General features: G+C 43.5%; 1 pseudogene; it reads right to left on the bottom strand.

Annotated features, from left to right (window-relative positions):
- LOC100522980 lies at nucleotides 759–19,989 on the bottom strand (annotated as a pseudogene).

The raw sequence follows: 20,042 nt of genomic DNA, 5'->3' as shown, positions 1-20,042 counted from the left end.
TGGCCCTAAAAAGACCAAAGAACGCCACTTTTTAAACTATATGAGATAATGGGTGGAGTTCCCATCGTGGCGCAGTGATTAACGAATCCGACTAGGAACACGAGGTTGCAGGTTCGATCCCTGCCCTTGCTCAGTGGGTTAACTATCCGGTGTTGCTGTGAGCTGTAGTGTAGGTCACAGACGCGGCTCGGATCCTGCGTTGCTATGGCTCTGGTGTAGGCCGGTGGCTATGGCTCCAGTTCGACCCATAGCCTGGGAACCTCCATGTGCCACGGGATGGGCCCAAGAAATGGCAAAAAGTCAAAAAAATAATAACAATAATAATAAACTATATGAGATAATGGATGTTAAAGTGATTTTTGTAATCTTTATTTTGTGGTATCTGTCATACCATTATGCTATATATACTTTAAACACCTATAGCACTGTATGTCAATGATCTCATAAAACTAGAAGAAAATATTTACAAGATAAAAACGAAAAGTGCAGAAAGGTTATAAGTGAAAGAGGACAAACGACAACTCTTTTTCCTTTAGAGTTTTTTTTTTTTTTATTTTCCCACTGTACAGCAAGGGGGTCAGGTTATCCTTACATGTATACATTACATTTTTCCCCCAGCCTTTCTTCTGTTGCAACATGAGTATCTAGACAAAGTTCTCAATGCTATTCAGCAGGATCTCCTTGTAAATCTATTCCAAGCTGTGTCTGATAAGCCCAAGCTTCCCCCGATCCCTCCCACTCCCTCCCCCTCCCATCAGGCAGCCACAAGTCTCTTCTCCAAGTCCATGATTTTCTTTTCTTTAGAGTTATTTTATTAAATCACAAATATACAACCGCTTCCCCACGCGACACCTGAAACTTACAAATGTAATAGTCAAAGAAGGAATACTTCCACACTCTTACAAAGACCACTAGAAAGAAGCAACTAAAAAGTTAAGAAACTGTTTCTCTGCATCTGTTCCAATGTCTTCTCTACGTCACTGCACATTTATGCATCACCGAAAAGAGTGTAACATTCTTATTTCGATAACCTGAAGCTGTTCTGTTTCCTCTCAGTTCTCATCCTCTACTTATACAGTGAAGACCATGGAAAATAGGAAGAAGCTCAATATGGTCTGGCCTCCCTATACCCCTCATTTCCTCCACTGCCTCCTGGACCATAGTCTCCTCCACCATACGGAGCCACCATGTGCCTGCTCTCACCAAAGTTTCCATTCTTCACTGGACCATAGTTAGAAGGGTCCTGGTTATAATTTCCAAAGGCATTGTAATTTCCTTCTCCATAATCTCCTCCTCCATAGTTGCCATAACCGTCGCCAAAGCCGCTACTCAGGTTGCTGTATCCAGCTCCTCTATCACCATATCCTCCTCCATAACCAGGGCAACCTCCAAAACTGCCACCTGCAGGTCCTCCTCCATACTCATAATAGCCATCCCCCAAAACAGGGCCTCTTGCATAACCCTCAGATCCTCCTCTGAAATTCCTTCCTGGTCCTGCTCCAAAATTTCCACCACCACCACCACCACCACCACCACTAGGAATATCTCCAAAACCAACGTGGCGTCCTCTTCCACGTCTAGAACTTTGGACTTCCTGCATTCCTTGTCTAGACAAAGCCTTTTCTAGTTGTGCATGATGACCATTGATGGTGTGGTACTTCTGCAACACGATCTTGTCCACGGGATCATGGTCGTCAAAGGTAACAAACCCAAAGGCTGTTTTCCTCCCAGACTGCCTAATGATCTCAATAGCGTCAATAGTCCCATATCTCTCAAAGTAATCTCTGAGATGACGTTCCGTGGTGTCTTCCTTAATTCCGCCAACAAACAGCTTCTTGGTGGTGACACAAGCCCCGGGCTTTCCAGATTCCTCTCTTGGGACAACGCGTTTGGAGGCCACCACTCTTCCATCAATGGAATGAGGTCTGGCCGCCATGGCAGCATCAACCTCGGCCACGGATGAAAAGATGACAAACCCGAATCCTCTCGATCTTTGGCTTGAAGGATCCCTTATGACCACACAGTCTGTAAGTTTTCCCCATTGCTGGTAGTAGTTCCTCAGACTTTCTTCTTTGGTTTCGGAGCACAAGCCACCAATAAAGAGTTTACGGAATTGCTCGCTTTCCCTCTTTTTCTTCTTCAAGGGAACAGATTTTGAAGTTTTCTCCATTGCGGACTCAGTCAGTTGCTTCAGCTTGATTTCCTACTGCTGAGGAAGATGTGAGAGATCTCAGGGATGAGTGCAGACCTGGACCGGTCCCGGCCCTGCAGTGAAAACCTGCTGAAAGCCTGCGCTGCTGCAGGAACAGCCCCTCCAGGGGCACCTCCGCAGGGGACCTGGCGATGCTGCTACTGCTACTGCCTCTGGAGTGGCTGCGGCCCTTGAATCAATCTTGAGCGCCTTTCAGTTTTCCTGCAAAACACCATTTTCACAGGGTGACCTTTCCTGATCCAGTCATTAAAAATCCATATTGCATTTTCTCCTTTAATTTTTCCACTGTGTAATTGCGTGTCATCCCTTTATACGGCTTTTTCCCACTAAGTTGGATACTCAATGAAGAGTTGGCTGATATGGACTTGAATGTTTCACACGGACATATGCATTCGCTTTGCCCTTAGAAGGTGCTCAGATAAATTTTTTGAAAGAAACTATTCAAGTGCCAAAACCAAAAAAACTACCTTGTAAATTTTTCTAATAAATTCTCCACTCCACTACAGTCATACAAGGGTATGGTATAAGTTCTCCGGTAGGGTGCAGCTAGTTGTCACTATGTCACATCCTTTCTCTGTAATCCCAGTCAAACTCTCATCTCAAGAATCTGTTTAAAATGTAAACCTGATCAGTGCACCCCTTCTGTTCAATCTGTTGTCTTCAGGAGGTATTTTTAAAGGGAGAAACTAGACCTATTATTTTATTTCTTTTGCCCTGCGGTAATTATTATTACTTCTACCACTTACATTACTTAAGATGTCCCGGTTTGGAGGGAAAATTCCGTGATCCTCCTGTTTACAGAGCACCTACTCTGACTACAAGCCGTAATTCAGAATTTCACTTAACAAAGGCATTGCTCCAGTTTAATCTTGGTGAGAATAGGGTTATAGGCTAAAGAACGTCCCCTGTAGTGTTAAGAATGATTAAGTGCTCTGATAATCAATCAGGCCCACACAGAGACAGAGGAGCAGGGGGAGATGGAGCAGGAGGAGATGTAAGAAGGGGGAAAACACTGATGACAATTATTGATGATGAAAAGATTGGGGAAGGCCAAAGTGATGACACGTATAAAGCAGAGAACTGAGTATTTTTTTTTTTTTTTTGGTCTTTTTGTCTTTTCTAGGGCCGCTCCCGAGGCATATGAAGGTTCCCAGGCTAGGGGTCTAATCAGAGCTGTAGCCACCGGCCCACACCAGAGCCACAGCAATGCGGGATCTGAGACGCCATGGCAATGCCGGATCCTTAACCCACTAAGAAAGGCCAGGGATCGAATCCTCAACCTCATGGTTCCTAATTGGATTCGTTAGGAACCACTGAGCCACAGAGGGAACTCCCTGAATTTTTTAAAAGAAAGAAAAAAGGACTGAGCACATTGTAGGTAAAACCCTTTTCAGAGCAAGATCAAAAACTACTACTTCATAGCGGGATTTTTGTTTTTGGCCTTTTAGGGCCACACCCGTGGCATATGGAAGTTCCCAGGCTAGGGGTTAAATTGGAGCTCCAGCTGCCGGCCTACACTACAGCCACAGCAACGCCAGAGCCCAGCCGTGTCTGTGACCTACATCACAGATCCGCTAGATCCTTGACCTGCTTATTGAGGCCAGGGATCAAACCCGAATCCTCATGGATACTAGTTGGGTGGTTTCTGCTGTGCCCCAACCTGAACTCCCAACAGTGATTTAAAACAAAACAAATAAACTGGCTTCTTAGCAGAAGAAAGCTTCATGATACAAAAATAGACAAAACCTTGACCATTAACTACAAGAGAACTTCTTGTATTAAGAGCTACTCTCTGCTAACTGAAAGAGATTTCACAAAAGAAAAAAGTATGTTATATGAACACTCTCTTGCCCCCAATATGAATTCCACACTCACCAGAAGAGCTAGACTGGGAAAACAGGTCCTTTCAGGTTGTCCAATCTTCCACAGCTGGACCCACTCCTGAGCTGCAGACAGCCTGAGGCTTGCTGGAAAGTTCAGTGACTTCTGCCTCTGATTCCCCTTTTATAGAGGAAGAGTGTGGATAACCCAATCTGTGAGGAGAGGAGACGCCCTATCTCAGATTGAAGGGATTAGAGAGGTTCCTACATTTTTATACACACACGCACACACAGGAATCTGAGACCCCTGACATCTCAGCTACTGTTAGAGATTTTAAAATTCAATACTTGGGCAGGGGTATTTGTCGTCTCTACCAAATTTTGAAAATCAGCTTTAATTAGGACAGTATTGATGCTGGATATAGAATTCTGGCTTGATGTGAGATTTTTTTTTTAAATTAAAGTATACTTGATTTACAATGTGATGCCAATTTCTTCTTTACAGCATAGTGACCCGGTCATATATAGATATACACACATACACATTCTTTTTCTCATACTATCCTCCATTGTGTTCTATCCCAAGAGGCTGGATATAATTCCCTGTGCTGTACAGTAGGACCTCATTGCTTATCCATTCTAAATGGAATAGTTGGCATCTACCAATCCCAAACTCCCTGTCTACCCCACTCCCTCCCCCTCCCCCATGTGAGATTTTTTTAGCACTTTAAATAGGTGCCCTGTTGATATCTATCTTAATTTATTTTTAATTTATGTCTAGACCTCACTGATGAGCCATTTCATGCTTTTTAGCCTCTGTATTTGCTAAAATTCTTTTTACATGGACTTTGTTCTTTAGGCCATCTTTACACTCATTATTGTTTCCTGCGTATTTGCTTTGCTTAAAGAATGTCCAGTTAATTGCATCTCTGGGTTGATGTCTTTCATCCACTTGTGATATCACTTCCTCCCCCACCTTCTCTCTGCTCCCCTTTTAATCACATCCCACTTCTCTTTCAACTCTACCCTAAGCTTTATAATATTTTCCATTCGATGCTTTTGTTGGGATATTTGCACTTCCACTGCCTCGTAGCTTAGTAAACCAGGCTTTTCTTGGGATCAAAACCTTCTTAATTACTTAGTTTCTTATATTCAGTTCTAATCTTTTTTTTTTTTTTTTGATCTTTTTCCCTATTCTAGGGCTGCTCCCACGGCATATGGAGGTTCCCAGGCTAAGGGTCGAATCAGAGCTGTAGCTGCTGGCCTATGCCAGAGCAACCCGGGATCCAAGCCGCATCTTTGACCTACACCACAGCTCATGGCAACGCCGGATCCCCAACACACTGAGCGAGGCCAGGGATCAAACCCGAAACCTCATGGTTCCCAGTCAGATTTGTTAACCACTGAGCCACGACGGGAACGGGAACGCCCCAAGTTCTAATCTAAACACAATCGATAGCTTTAATTTTCTAAAAAAGAAAGAGCAGCTTCATGATGAGATTCTATTCCTTTTGATACAGTAAAACTCAGGAGAAAATTATAATGTGGATCACATTAAGATGTAACAGGAGTCAGAATTCATCAGAATTCGCCAGTAAGACAGAGAGGGTGGAAAACCTGAGTGGGAGAAAAGATTTGTGTTTCGTATGTCTGATAAAGTACAGCAAGCTAAATTATGCAACGACATTAGTTCTTTCGAATGAAACAAAATGCTGAAAGCCCTAGGAAAAAGGGTCAAATTCTAGTATAGGGAGTCCATAAAAATTGATAAATAGTCTGCATGAATTCTCTCACAATTGTAAATCTTATGAACTCTCCAAACAGACGAAGTATAATGGATCAAATTTAGCTTTTGGACTGAGAATGCACTTTAATCGGAAAACACTGTATTTCAAGACTGAGACAGAAGATAAGGAGATAGCTTCTTTGTTCTTCGTGCTGATGTGGACTACATTTTGAAGTGGGATTATTTTGATTTCTTCAGCTAAAGAGAAGTGTTCCCTTGTGTGTGTTCACTTTCTTTAGTGTGTTCTACAAAATGTAATATTACATAGGTTACGTTATTCTATTGCTATGGTGTTGGGTGGATAATATAATGTCTGATGTTTAATTATATGTGGCAACGTGACTGGGCTCAGGGCTGCCCAGTTAGCTGGTTCAGCATCATTTCTGGGTGTTCCTGAGGGTGAGTCTGGAAGAGATGAGCATTTGACACAGACTAAGTTAAGAAATTTATCCTCCCCAGCGTGGGTGGGGCTTATCTAATTAGCTGAGGGCCCAAATTGGAGGGGTGGGGGGAGAGGTGAAGGAAGAGTGAATTCACTCTTTCTTCCTGACTTGGGATCCATTTTTCACTCCCTTGGACTCAGAGCTCCTAGTTCTCAGGACTTCAGACTTGGACTGAATTATGCCACTGGCTTTTCTGCTCCTCCAGCTTGCAGATGGTAGATTGAGGGGCTCCTCTGCCTCATAACCTAAATAGATCTCTTATTCTATATGCTTTATCTCCCATTGGTTCTGTTTCTCTAGAGAACCCTGAATGATACATACGAATAAAGTTCCCCCCCAAAAAAAGTGCACCTGAAGGAAAATTTCTAAGGCATGGGAGGAGTTTCCCCCACACCCCAGAAGGAGGTAATCCATCCCACAGGAACACACCCAAAAAAACACACTTAAAATGAATAGACACATGTTCAAGCTAACACTCTCTCTGCTATTGATCATAGCAGTTATTTCTGTGTGCCCAGTTATAAATTCTTTGCTCTAGTTATGATCTCTTTTCCTCTCATAGAGATTAAATCACACAGGAGCAGTGAGTCAGTTTAGTTTCTTTCTGGATCACAAGCTTTGTACCAGAGCTTTGCACACAGTGGGTGCCCTATACACAGCGTGTCCGGGAATTCCTATGGTGGCTTAATGGGAGGATGTGGGTTCAATCCCTGGCCTGATTCAGTGGGTTAAGTATCGGCTTTGCTGTGGCCGTGGTAATGGCCGATTGGACCTCTAGTCTGGGAACTTCCATATGCTCCAGATGCAACTGTTAAAAAAAAAAAAAAATAGGGTGACCAGATAATTTTCTCTCCAAACTGCAATATACAGGGGAATAAAGAGGGTATCGATAGTAATGCGAATAGGACACCTGGGTAAATATCTGCTGAAGACAAAAAAAAAAAAATGAAGGACTGAAACGTTAAAGAGATGTATGTGGAAATTTTTTTAAAAATTACACTAATGGACATATTTTACAAAATGGAAATGAACTCCCAGACTTTGAAAGCAAATTTATGGTTAGCGAAGGGGAAAGGTGGAGAGGAGGGATGGATTAGGAGTCTGCGAATGGCATGTGCACACTTTTGTGTATGGAATGGATGGTCAACAGGGACCAGCTGTACAGCACAGGGAACGCTACTCAATATTCTGTGATAACCTATATGGGAAAAGAATCTGAAAAAGACAGAATATGTGTGTAACTGAATTACTTCGTTGTACAGCAGAAATTAACACAGCATTGTAAATCAGGTATGCATTTTAAACAGATCAGTGCCATAAGAATCTTGTGATTGGGTTATCAGGAGAAAGCATTTGTTGTTTTTCTTTTCTTTGTCTGTCTTTCTTTTTTTTTTTTTTTTTTTTTTTTTTTTTTTTGGAGGTGGGGTTTCGAGCATGCTGTCCAACCTCCCAAGCACAGGTGCCAAGGATCTTTTAAAGGAGTAAAAGGAGCCACAGAGAAGCCCCCAAAATTCAGCCTAAAAATTTCCTCTGGGTTCTGGCATAACCTAAACTGCCCATCTATCAGGGGCAACACTGGGAGACTCAGAAGAGAATAGCTCCTGAAAGCGGAAGAGTCTGGAGAAATTTCTGAGGACACACGTGCTGGGAATGGATGATGGCTTTCTGGACTCATCCGGAGAAGAATGACCTTGGGAAGACCGGCTGGCTGGAAAGTTCAGATCTGAGGAAGGTCACACCCTCCTAAGCACAGTGAGCTGAGAGAGAGGAATATGCCCAGGGACGAAGTGGAAAACCAAATCACAGGCATGCTTTTAAGACACCACAGGTTTAGTTCCAGACCACAGCAATTATGTCAATACCACAAAAAGCGAATCAAACAAATTTGTTGGTTTCCTGGTACATGTAAAATTCATGTTTACACCATCACGCCATCTATGGAGTGGGCGCTGAGGGCTCTGGGAGGCTTGCCTGGTTCAGGGTTGCTGCAGAACTTCGATTTGTGAAAAACACAATAGGTGCAAAGCACAATAAAAGCAAGTGTGCCTGGAGACCTGCCATTTTACATAAAATGGAATACTGAGTTTTCATGGGCTCAAGGTGATCCATTAGTTCAAAAACTGCCTGCCATCACAAAGCTTAAGAAGGTTTAATGAAGAGTTTCCAAAAATATCTTTAACCATATCCAGCACACAATAAAAAATTTAAAAAAAAAATCCCTAGATGGAGTTCTCGTAGTGGTGCAACAGAAACAGATCCGACTAGGAACCATGAGGTTGCAGGTTTGATCCCTGGCCTCAGTCATTGGGTTAAGAATCCAGCATTGCGGTGAGCTGTGGTGTAGGTTGCAGACGCGGCTTGGATCTGGTGTTGCTGCAGCTGTAGCTCTGATTGGACCCCTAGCCTGGGAACCTCCATATGCCGCGGGTGCAGCCCAAAAAAGAAAAAGAAAAAAAAATTCCTAGGCATGCAAAGAAGCAAGCAAGTTACCCATTATGAGTATATCAATAAACAGACCTGACATAGACACAATGTAGAGGTTGGAGTTAGCAGACAAGCCTGTCAAAATAAGTATGAAATATACCCTTTTCTTTAAAGAGAAGTATCACGGACAAATTGTGGAAAATGAAGAACAAATTGCAAAGCTTCAAAGCAACCAAGGAAAAGAGACATGTTACCTTTTTAAACTTTCTCCAAGTAGAGTTGATTACAATATCGTGCCACATTCTGCTATACAGCAAAGTGACTCGGTTATACATATATACCCACTCTTTTTTTATATTCTTTTCCATCTCACAGGCTGTCCCCCCTGTTTGGATATAGTTCTCTGGGTTACAGATTTCTCCTTGTTGTACATCCGTTCTCTATGCAAAAGTTTGCATCTCCTAACCCTAAAAAAACACCTGGTCCATTCCACTCCTTCCCCTCCCCTTGGCAACCGCAAGTCTGTTCTCTGTGAGACACATTTTTTTCAAAGGAGCAACAATAAAACAAATTAGGACTTTTTTAGAAGGAAATGGTACCATGTGCAGCCACATGGATGGACCTAGAGATTCTCATGCTCAGTGAAGAAAGTCAGACAGAGAAAGACAAATACCATATGGTATCGCTTATATGTAGATTCTAATAAAAATGACGCAAAAGAACTTATGTACAAAAAAGAAACAAATGCACAGATTTCAAAACCCATTGTATGGTTACCATGGTGAAAACTGTTCTAGGGAGGGAATAATTGGGAGAGTGGCAATAACACATACACACGGCTGTATCAAATAGCTGATTTACTAGAGCCTACTGTCTAGCACAGGGACATTTACTCAATCCTTTGTAATAAGCGATATAGGAAAAAGAATGGATATATTTATATGTGTGACTGATTCACTTTGCTGTGCACATAAAGTTAATACAACATTGTAAGTCAACTATACTCCAAAAAGGTAATTTTTTTAAAATGCACTATATATATTTTGAAAATGTGTTAAAGTGAATCTACTATGTACAGGACAGGTGCAGGTGTGACAAATAGTATTGTAGGACTAGAAGATTAGAAGTGTGCAGTGCATGGCCCCTGCTGGGGACTCTGCCAAATTCACAGCTATGATTTGTAGCAGAGGGCAGGTGTACATTAGAGTCTTCATAAGGATGTTTAAACTTGATGTGATCTTTTTTTTTTGTCTCTTTAGGGCCACACCCACAGCATATGGAGGTTCCCAGGCTAGGGGTCAAATCGGAGCTGCAGCTGCTGGCCCACACCACAGTCACAGCAACGCGGGATCCAAGCCGTGTCTGCAACCTACACCACAGCTCACGGCAATGCAAAGGGGAGCCTCAACCCACTGAGCAAGACCAGGGATTGAACCCACATCCTCATGGATACTGGTCAGGTTTGTTAACTGCTGAGCCACGACAGGAACTCCTGATGTGATTTTCAAAGACACATTTGTGGAAGTTCCCTTTGTGACTCATTGGTTAATGAACCCAACCAGAATCATTGAGGATGCAGGTTCAATCCCTGCCTCCCTCAATGGGTTAAGGATCTGGCATTGCCATGAGCTGTGGTGTAGGTCACAGACATGACTTGGATCCCACATTGCTGTGGCTGTGCAGTAGTCTGGCAGCGGCAGCTCCGATTTGACTCCTAGCCTGGGAACTTCCATATGCCATGGGTATGGCCCTAAAAAGCAAATAATAATAATAATAAATGAAAACAGATTCATGCTTTGTTGTGGCTAACACTATGGGATATTTATTTGCGTTGTCACCACTCTTCATATCAATAGATGCTTGACTTGATTAGCATTTAAGGGTAAACCTCTATCCAATATAGTACTGCTGAGGAAAATTATTTCTTTTACTTATGCCAAAGGAAAATGCAAAGGTGAAGGACCAGTACCAGAGTGCAGAGATTTCCATTTTTTATCCTCAACATGAAAAAAAGGCCCATTAAATAACATGTTATTTATTATAGGCTTCAGAAAAATAAAAAGACTAATTACAACTTTTAGAAGAGTTTATAGAAGCACAAAGACAAGAATGACATCTAAAGAGTTAAGTTTATAAAATCTGAATTAACGAGAATTAATCTAATGTTGTTTACCTTGACAAAGTATTCTTTACAATGAAAAGGAAATAAAGGTGTTTGCCAAAGTGGTCTTAAAAAGAGAGAGAGAGAGCGAGAGAGCTGACAAAACTAATCATCAGCAGAACTGCCCTTCAAAACACACTAAAAAGAGTTCTTCAGGCTGGAAGATGATTCCATGTAGAAATGGGAAACTTGGAGTTCCCATTGTGGCACAATGGAAACCAATTTGACTAGGCACCATGAGGTTGCAGGTTCGATCCCTAGCCTCCCTCAATGGGTTAAGGATCTGGCATTACTGTGAGCTCTGGTGTAGGTCGCAGATGTGGCTGAGATCTGGAGTTTGCTGTGGCTGTGGTGTAGGCTGGCAGCTGTAGCTCCGATTAGACCCCTAGCCTGGGAACCTGCATATGTTGTGGGTGCGGCCCTAAATAGACAAAAGACAAAAGACAAAAGAAGAAATAGAAAACGTTTGCACTGAATGGAGATCAGCAGGAAACATCAAAAGTGAGGAAATATCAATTGAGTATTGACCATAAAAAAAAAACCCTGTATAGTTTGATAACTTCAATAGAAATCTAACATTTTTAAAAGGATAATGTTTTTAAAATCTCATTGAATGGATCCCCCAAAACTAGAGAGGATGGAAGCACAGCAAGTGATCCCCCAGTTCACCTTCTAAGACTATAGAGCGTAAGGACCAGGATCACTGGAGCAGTGGTTGGTACCAGGTCTAAGACTGTAACACAGTAGCTGCATTAAAGTTAGGAAACGTGGAGTTCCCATCATGGCAAAGTGGTTAATGAATCTGACTAGGAACCATGAGGTTGTGGGTTCGATCCCTGGCCTTGCTCAGTGGGCTAAGGATCCAGCATTGCCGTGAGCTGTGGCGTAGGTCGCAGACGTGGCTCGGATCCCGAGTTGCTGTGGCTCTGGTGTAGGCCGGTGGCTACAGCTCCAATTTGACCCCTAGGCTGGGAACCTCCATATGCTGCGGGAGCAGCCCTAGAAAAGGCAAAAAGACAAAAAATAATAATAAAATTAGGAAATGTTCCAAACAGAAGTGAATGGTTCTGGGAGTTCCTGTTGTGGCGCAGTGGAAATGAATCCAAATAGTACCCATGAGGATGTGGGTTCAATCTTTGGCCTCACTCAGTGAGTTAAGGATCTGGCATTGCCATGAGCTGTGATGTAGTTCTCAGAAGTGGCTCCAATCCCACTTTGCTGTGGCCGTGGCCATCAGCTACAGCTCTGATTGGATTCGTAGCCTGGGAACTTCCATATGCCAAGGGAGAGGCCCTAAAAAGCAAAATAGAAGAAGAAGTGAATCATTCTTGTTGGAATAGCTCAGGTGTTAACCTAAAGGATCCTCTAAAGAAGGAGCTACAGAGAAGAAGCCCCCCAAAATCTGCCTAAAATTTTTCCTTGGGTTATAGAATAACCTAAACTGTGCATCTATCAAGGATGACACCAGGAGACTTAGAAGAGAGTATCTCCCGAAAGCTGCAGAGTTCTGGAGAAATTTCAGAGACACACATGCTGGAAATGGATGGATGGCTTTCTGGACTCATCCGCAGAAGAGTGACCTCGAGAAAACTCACTCGCTGGCAAGTTCAGCTCCTAGGAAGTCCACACCTTCAAAAGCACCATGAAAAAGTTATGTTTATACCATAGTGCTGACTACTGAGTGTGCATTGAGGGCACTGGGAGACCTGCCTGGCCCAGGGTTGCCAAAGAACTTCAATTTGTCAAAATCACTGTAGCTGCAAAGCATAATAAAACCAGGTATGCCTGTAGACCTGTTCTTAAAACGTGTAAAACCGAGCTTTCATGTACTCAAGGTGATCCATTAGTTTAATAACTGCCTGCCACCACAAAACTTAATCTTTAGAAGAAGACAGCATAATGGAGAGATTCCACAAACTATCTTTAACCATATCTAGCACACAATAAAAAAAATCCCCAGACATGCAAGGAAGCAAGAAGTTACCCATTATATCAAGCAACAGAGCTGACCCAGAAACAATCCAGGAGTTGGGGGTTAGCAGACAAGCACATCAGAATAACTAGTATATATTATATATAAATATATAATATAAATATCTATATACGGAGGAAACATTGACAAATTGTAAAAAATGAAGAACAAACTGCAAAGCCTCAAAGCAACCAAGGAAAAGACACATTACTTTCAAAGGAGAAACAATAAGATTAATGATGACTTTTGAGAAGAAACTTGTAGAAGCAAAATGTCCATCATGACATCTAAGTGTTGAATTTGAACCATTTTTCCAAAGGCTAAGAAAACCCCTCCAGTGTCCTTTTTCATTACCAAATATGCCCTGTAGATGGCAGTGTTTTGACACTCTAGAAGGGTAGCAACCAGTGAGGTAGTACTTTGTTTTGTAACCTGCAGATACTTGATTATAACACACATACTGGTTAACTAGCCCAGGGAGAATCTTCTTTCACTTTCAACATATGTATCAACTAACCAAAAGACCCAAACCCAGATCGACAAACTGCCAAATAAAATTCCCATCCCCCTCATCGCTCTGAGCACCAGAGTAATCATTGTGATTTTTAACAAAGAGCAACAAAACAAAAGCAAGAAATAGGAATGTTTCCTATACTCATCAGTATGAGGGCTGTGCACTTGCATTTGTTTTGGTTCAGATGGTTCTATGGGTGTGGGATGACTGAAAAACAAACCAGATCATCAACCTTGAAAACTGATTACGATGTATGGGAAGCCTCTACATTTCAGGTCTACTTCTTTGTTTACAATCCAGATAACAGAACAAAAGACAGTTAATGATTGCAGTGAACTGTCTGTTGGCGCTGGCCGCGGAATCATATTTTCAGCTCTCTGTGACTTCAAGTTCTTATTACAATGACTCTCCTGATGGTTAACATGGGTCCATCTTTGGAAACCCATCACCACGAATTAGACATTTAAGCCACCAAGCACTTGAGTTCTTCCATACTCCCCTTAAGAGCCATACATTGATCTTCTAGAATCCAACTATAAAATGATTCACTCTGGACAAGGAAAATCTCTCTCTCTCTCTTTTTTTTCCCCCCTGACTTTCTGCCTTTTTCTAGGTCCACTTCCTGTGGCATATGAAGGTTCCCAGGCTAGGGGTCTAATCGGAGTTGTAGCCGCCGGCCTATGCCAGAGCCACAGCAACTGCAGGATCCAAGCCATGTCTGTGACCTTACACCACAGCTCATGGCAACACCAGATCCTTAACCCACTGAGCAAGGCCAGGGATCAAACCCACAACCTCATGATTCCTAGTCGGATTCCCAAACCATTGCGCCAGGACGGGAACTCCAGGGAAATCTCTTAAACATCACAAAAGTTATAGCCACAGCATTCATGGAAATCATGATCACTTGCTCAATAGTCACTGTTTCTGTGGTCATCTTACTTAAAATGGCACCCCCCCAAACAACCTTGTAAATCAACTATATACTTCAATAAAACTTTGAAAAATGGAAAAAATCAAATTAAAATAAATGAAAATGACACCTCTTAGCCCTCCCTGTAGCAGGTTGAATAGGTGCCCCCAGAATGCATATGTTGAAACCTTGTTACCAAGTCCAAGCTCACTCTTCTGGATGCATGACAGGCCAGTAAATCAGGAGATGCATAGTTAGAGCAGGGAAGAATGACTTTATTTGGAAAGCCAGCAGACCAAGATGGCAGACTAACGTCTCAAAGAACTATCTCTCCTCAGTCAGAATTCAGGCTCCTTTTACACTGGAAGGGGAAGGGAAGTGGTTAGTTGTTGCAAACATCTGGGGGTAGAAATCCTTTGTTCTTGTAGCTGCCCAAGGTCACCAAGTGTCCAAGGTCACCAGGTGTCCAAGTGACCAGGTCATGACATTCCTGTAATCCTCCAACAGAACAGATGTTATTCTCTGCTCTGCAACTTTTTTCTTTTTTTTTTCTTTTTAAAGCTGCACCGGTGGCATTTTGTTATGGCAGCCCTAGCAAATTAATACCCTCCCTGCCCACTTTCCCTGAATTTTTCTCCTCCTAGCACAGATCACTCCGAACATACTGCATAAAATTGACTTTTTTTTTAATAGTCAGAAATGTACAACCTGAGATGCCTAAAATGGATTGAAAAGAAAAGAAAAAAAAGCTGAAAACAAATGAGACCAATATCCAGCTTAAGAAATTATAAACAGAACAACATGATAAATGAGTAGAATGAACGTAGTAGTAAAGACCACACAGCAACCAAATTTAAAACAAAGGTACCATAGAGGGGCTAACAAAGATGAAAGTTAATGTGGACCCTGAAAATAACTCATGAAATCCATGGGCTTCTAACATGACGGATTAGGTAAGAAAAACTGCCACCCTCCCCCCCCCAAAATTATTCATGGAAAATACTGATGTAAAAAGATGACGAGAGATTATTTTGAACCTCAGCCCCCCAATTGCGGAAATGACACGAAGGGGGCAAATTTCTAGAAAAACATTATTTGTCAAATGAGGCTATAGCTAGAGTGTTGGCCTCAGAGCCTTGCACGTCTACTGAGGGCTTTGTTTTTAAGACTTTAGGGGACAAGTGCTGGGAATGACCAGAGGCAGGCGCTTTGGCACTTTGCACATGTAACATTCTGCACCTTTGGGCCACTCTGAGGCGTGGGAAACAGCAGAAGGAGTAAGACTGGCACAGGGACCCCCATGTTCACTGCAATATTACTTAACAGTAGCCAAGATATGGAAACAACCCAAGTGTCCATTGATGGATGAATGGATAAAGAAAATGTGATACACGAACATACAATGTGCTACACATTGACAATGGAATATGATTCAGACATAAAAAACAACAAGATCTTGCCATTTGTGACAATATTAATGGACCCCGAGGGCATTATGCTAAGTGAAGTCAGACAGGGAAAGACAAATACCGTATGTTCTCACTTATATATGTGGAATCTAAAACAAATGAAAAAAAAACAAAACAAAAAACAAGCTCATAGACACAGAGAACAGATTGGTGGATACCAGAGGTTGGGGCGGACAAAACGGATGAAGGGGGTCAAAAGGGACAGACTTCCAGCTGTAAAATAAATAAATCCTGGGGATGTCATGCACAGCATGATGACTATAGTTAGTGATATTAATGATGCTGTATTAATGATATCAATGACTCATACCTGAAAGTTAAGAGAGTGAATCTTAAAAGTTTTCATCAGGAGAAAAAAATGTAACTGTATGTTGACAGATGGGAATTATATTATATATATGATTATATTATTTTATATTATATTATATTATGTTACATTATATTATATATATATACGTTTGTCTTTTTGTCTTTTCTAGGGCTGTACCCGCAGCATATGGAGGTTCCCAGGCTAGGGGTTGAATTGGAGTTATAGCTACCGGCCTACACTACAGCCACAGCAACATAGGATCCAAGCCAGTCTGAGACCTACACCACAGCTCATGGCAATGCCCAATCCTTAACCCACTAAGTGAAGCCAGGTATCGAACCCACAACCTCATGGTTCCTAGTTGGATTCACTTCTGCTGTGCCACGATGGAAACTCCCATACTCCATGATACCTTTAACCATGGTAACCCTTCCTTCCCCTTCCTCTTTGGGTTACAGGTCAGCCTTTCATACTCCCCAGGGCATCCATGGAGGGGCTGTGCTCGGAAACCCTACAGAAGCAGCTCTTTGTTGCTCTAATGCTGGAATTTCAAGTGTACCTGTGTGTATCAAACAGAACACAGGGTGAGACAAAGCAACTTGCTGTGTGACCTTTGGGCATTCACTGTCCTTCTCTGTTTCAATTTCTAAATCTGCCAAGGAGAGGCTCCTTGGGGTCCCAACATGTGTGGTAGATTGGGCTCCCTGAGAAAAAGACTCTGAGCTCTTTTACCTTGCCATAATTTTTTTTTTTTTTTTGCTTTTTAGGGCCACACCAGGGACATGTGGAAGTTCCCAGGATAGGGGATCCAATCAGAGCTATAACTGCTGGCCTACACCACAGCCACAGCAATATAAGATCTGAGCTACCTCTTCGACCTACACCACAGCTCATGGCAACGCCAGATCCTTAACCCACTGAGTGAGGCCAGGGATCAAACCCACATTCTCATGGATCCAAGTCGGGCTCATTAACCACTGAGCCACGAAGGGAACTCCCCTTGCCATCATTTTTAACCACGACATCAGCTGACCCAAAAGATCAAACATGCCAGCCTGGGCTAAAAGAACAGCTTGACTGGTTCATGGCATAGTGAGAAAGAAATCACCATTGCTTGTTTTAAGCCACTAAGTATCGGAGTGTTTGTTACACAACAGTAAACAGAGAGGGAGGTTTAGAGGAAGAGGTTTATCTGGGATAACCTCAACATCTGTAAGGGAAGTTCATCTGAACAAAGGAGAGATTAAACTTCAAAGCAGCTGCAACCAAAACCGTACCTGATCCCACAGAGACTGGTGACAGCAACGCTGGATCCGAGATGCATTTGCGACCTACACCATAGCTCACCGCAACACTGGATCCTTAACCCGCTGATCGAGGCCAGGGGTGGAACCTGAGTCCTCACAGATAGATCCTAGCTGGGTTCGTCACCACTGAGCCACAAGGGGAACTCCCAAGACTGGTGATTTTTTAGAGTTGTCCCACATTGTACTCGTTTACTAGGGCTGCTGTAACAAAGCCCACAGACTGGGGGGCGGAGGGGGGACTTCAACAGCAGATGTCTATTCTCTTGCAGTGCTGGAGGCGGGATGTCCAAGACCAAAGTGTTGGCAGTGTTGGGTCCTCTTGGGGGCTGGGAGGGGGACCCTGTTCCTTGCTTCTCTCCTAGCTTGTTGGAAGGCAATCTTTGGCATCCCTTGGCTGGCAGACGCGTCTTCCCAGGTTCTGCCTTCATCTTCACATGGTGTTCTTCCTGTGTGCACATCTGTGTCCAAATGTCCCCCTTTTATAAGGACTCGTCATATCAGATAAGGGCCCAACTACTCCAGGATGACTTCCTTAACTGAACAAATGACATCTACAAATGACTCGATTTCCAAATAAGATCACATGCTGAGGTACCAGGTAGAAGTTAGGATTGAACATATCTTTTTTTAATATATAATGCTTTTTATTTTTTCCATTATAGCTGATTTACAGTGTTCTGTCAATTTTCTGCTGCACAGCAAGGTGACCCAGTCACACATATATGTATCTATTCTTTTTTCTCGCATTATCATGCTCCATCTTTTTTTTTTTTTTCTTTTTTGGCTGCCCTGTGACATATGGAGTTCCCAGGCCAGGAATCAGATATGAGCCACAGGTGCAACCTAAGCTGCACCTGTGGCGATGCTGGATCCTTAACCCACAGTGCTGGGCAGGGATCGAACCTGCATTCCCGGGCTCCAGAGACACCACTGACACCGTTGCCTTATAGCAGAACTCCAAAACATATTTCTTTGTGTTTTTTTTTGTGGGGGGGGGAGACGCAAATGAAGCCATAACATGCATTTAGCCACAAGGGACAGGCATTTGTACCCCCTGGCCAGTGCTCAGATATGGCTTCCCCCAGGGAGGGGACATAACCTTGGACAAAGCATGTCCTTTAAGCTTAGGAAAGTTCTGGCAAAGGGACTCAGGTGTGGGCCCCCTGGCAGCTGGAAGTGTGAGCACCTGCGTTCTGAAGAGGTGGTCTGGGTGGTTCGGACAACAGCGGGCCACCGAAGTGGCGTCCATGAGTCTCTGATTGTGACAAGGGCTTTAGAGGAGCTGGGGGTGGAAGATTCTGGGGAAATCACCTTGAGGACACAATCCCAGGCAGCACAGTCAGCTTCAGGAGGTGGAACGCTCCATGGAGGTTGGAGAGCAACAGCTAGAAAACTTGGATCTCAACACACAGGGTCTAGACCGCCCGCCAACCCTGTGGTCCCTGTTAAGAATATCGTTTCCCTGTTCCATGGAGAATCTTGGCGATACCAAACCTTCTCCAGGCTTTCTCTTGCTTGTCACCAGGCTGGTGACAACTGTCTCCTCTGGCTTGTCACTAGGCTGGTGACAACTTTCTCCTTCAACACTGGTGGGAACCAGAGCCAGGACCTTAGGGCCTCTGCTAAGCTGCACTGACATCACTTGGCCAGGAGTTTGAGGCGTCCGAATAGCCCCTCTGGGCAGAGAGACCACCCTCCCACCTGCCCATATGAGACCGAAGCTTCCCCGAGATTCTTTCCTGGGGAGAAAAGCATTTTCCATTTTCCTGGAGGCTTCTGTTGAAGTCCACCAAGCCAGGGAGACACAATTCAGGCTGCCACCTAGCAGTGGCATCAATTTCTTGGAGGACAGAGAACTTGGAAGGATTTGGGGGTGGGGGAGGGGCATCCTGGAGGGACGGAGGATAGACGTTGCTTCCTTTGATTCACATTAGGGTCATATGAAGGAAGGTTGACTGTCTTCAATCATGGAGGGTAAAGTGAGAAGGGTGAATTTTGCAGGTCTGACTCTCAGTTGGTTCCCATCTCCCTGGATCTACACCTTCGGCCAGTCCTCCTTTCCCCGCCCCCCAGGCTGACTCCGGGCTTGTTGGCGTGACTTACTTTGGGCAACAGGATGGTAGCAAACACCACACGGGCCTCCTATCCTGTCCCAGAGTGATATTTATTTATTTATTTATTTATCTATCTATCTATTTATTTTTGCTTTTTTAGGGCCACACCTGTGGCATAAGGAAGTTCCCAGGCTAGGGGTCCAATCAGAGCTACAGCTGCTGGCCTACACCAGAGCCACAGCAACGTGGGATCAGAGCCACGTCTGTGACCTAAACCACAACTCACTGCAACGTTGGATCCCTGACCCACTGAGTAAGGCCAGGGATGGAACACGCAACCTCATGGATACTAGTTGGATTCATTTTTGCTGCGCTACAATGGGAACTTCCAGGGTGACATTTCAAATATTTATGTTGGACTGGAACAAGGTCCTGGAGCATCCCTGGAACTTGTACAGAACCACTTAACTGTTTGGATCCCCAGGGAGGTCTGGGGTCCTTGAGGTAGCAGTTACTTACCAAGTTGTAGAGAAATAGTTCAATGCGTAAAGCACTGGTTCAGCTGTGCAGGTGTGTACCCAGTGGTGCTTCAGCCCTGCTGGCAGCACTATGTAACCTCTTGCTTCCCTGTAATGAAGAAGCCAGGGGTTTGTCTCC

The sequence above is a fragment of the Sus scrofa genome, chromosome 2, assembly GCF_000003025.6.
Source record: "Sus scrofa isolate TJ Tabasco breed Duroc chromosome 2, Sscrofa11.1, whole genome shotgun sequence".
Lineage (NCBI taxonomy): Eukaryota > Metazoa > Chordata > Mammalia > Artiodactyla > Suidae > Sus > Sus scrofa.
The sequence above is the reverse complement of the archived record's forward strand: the minus strand, read 5'-3'. Positions and strand labels throughout refer to the sequence as shown.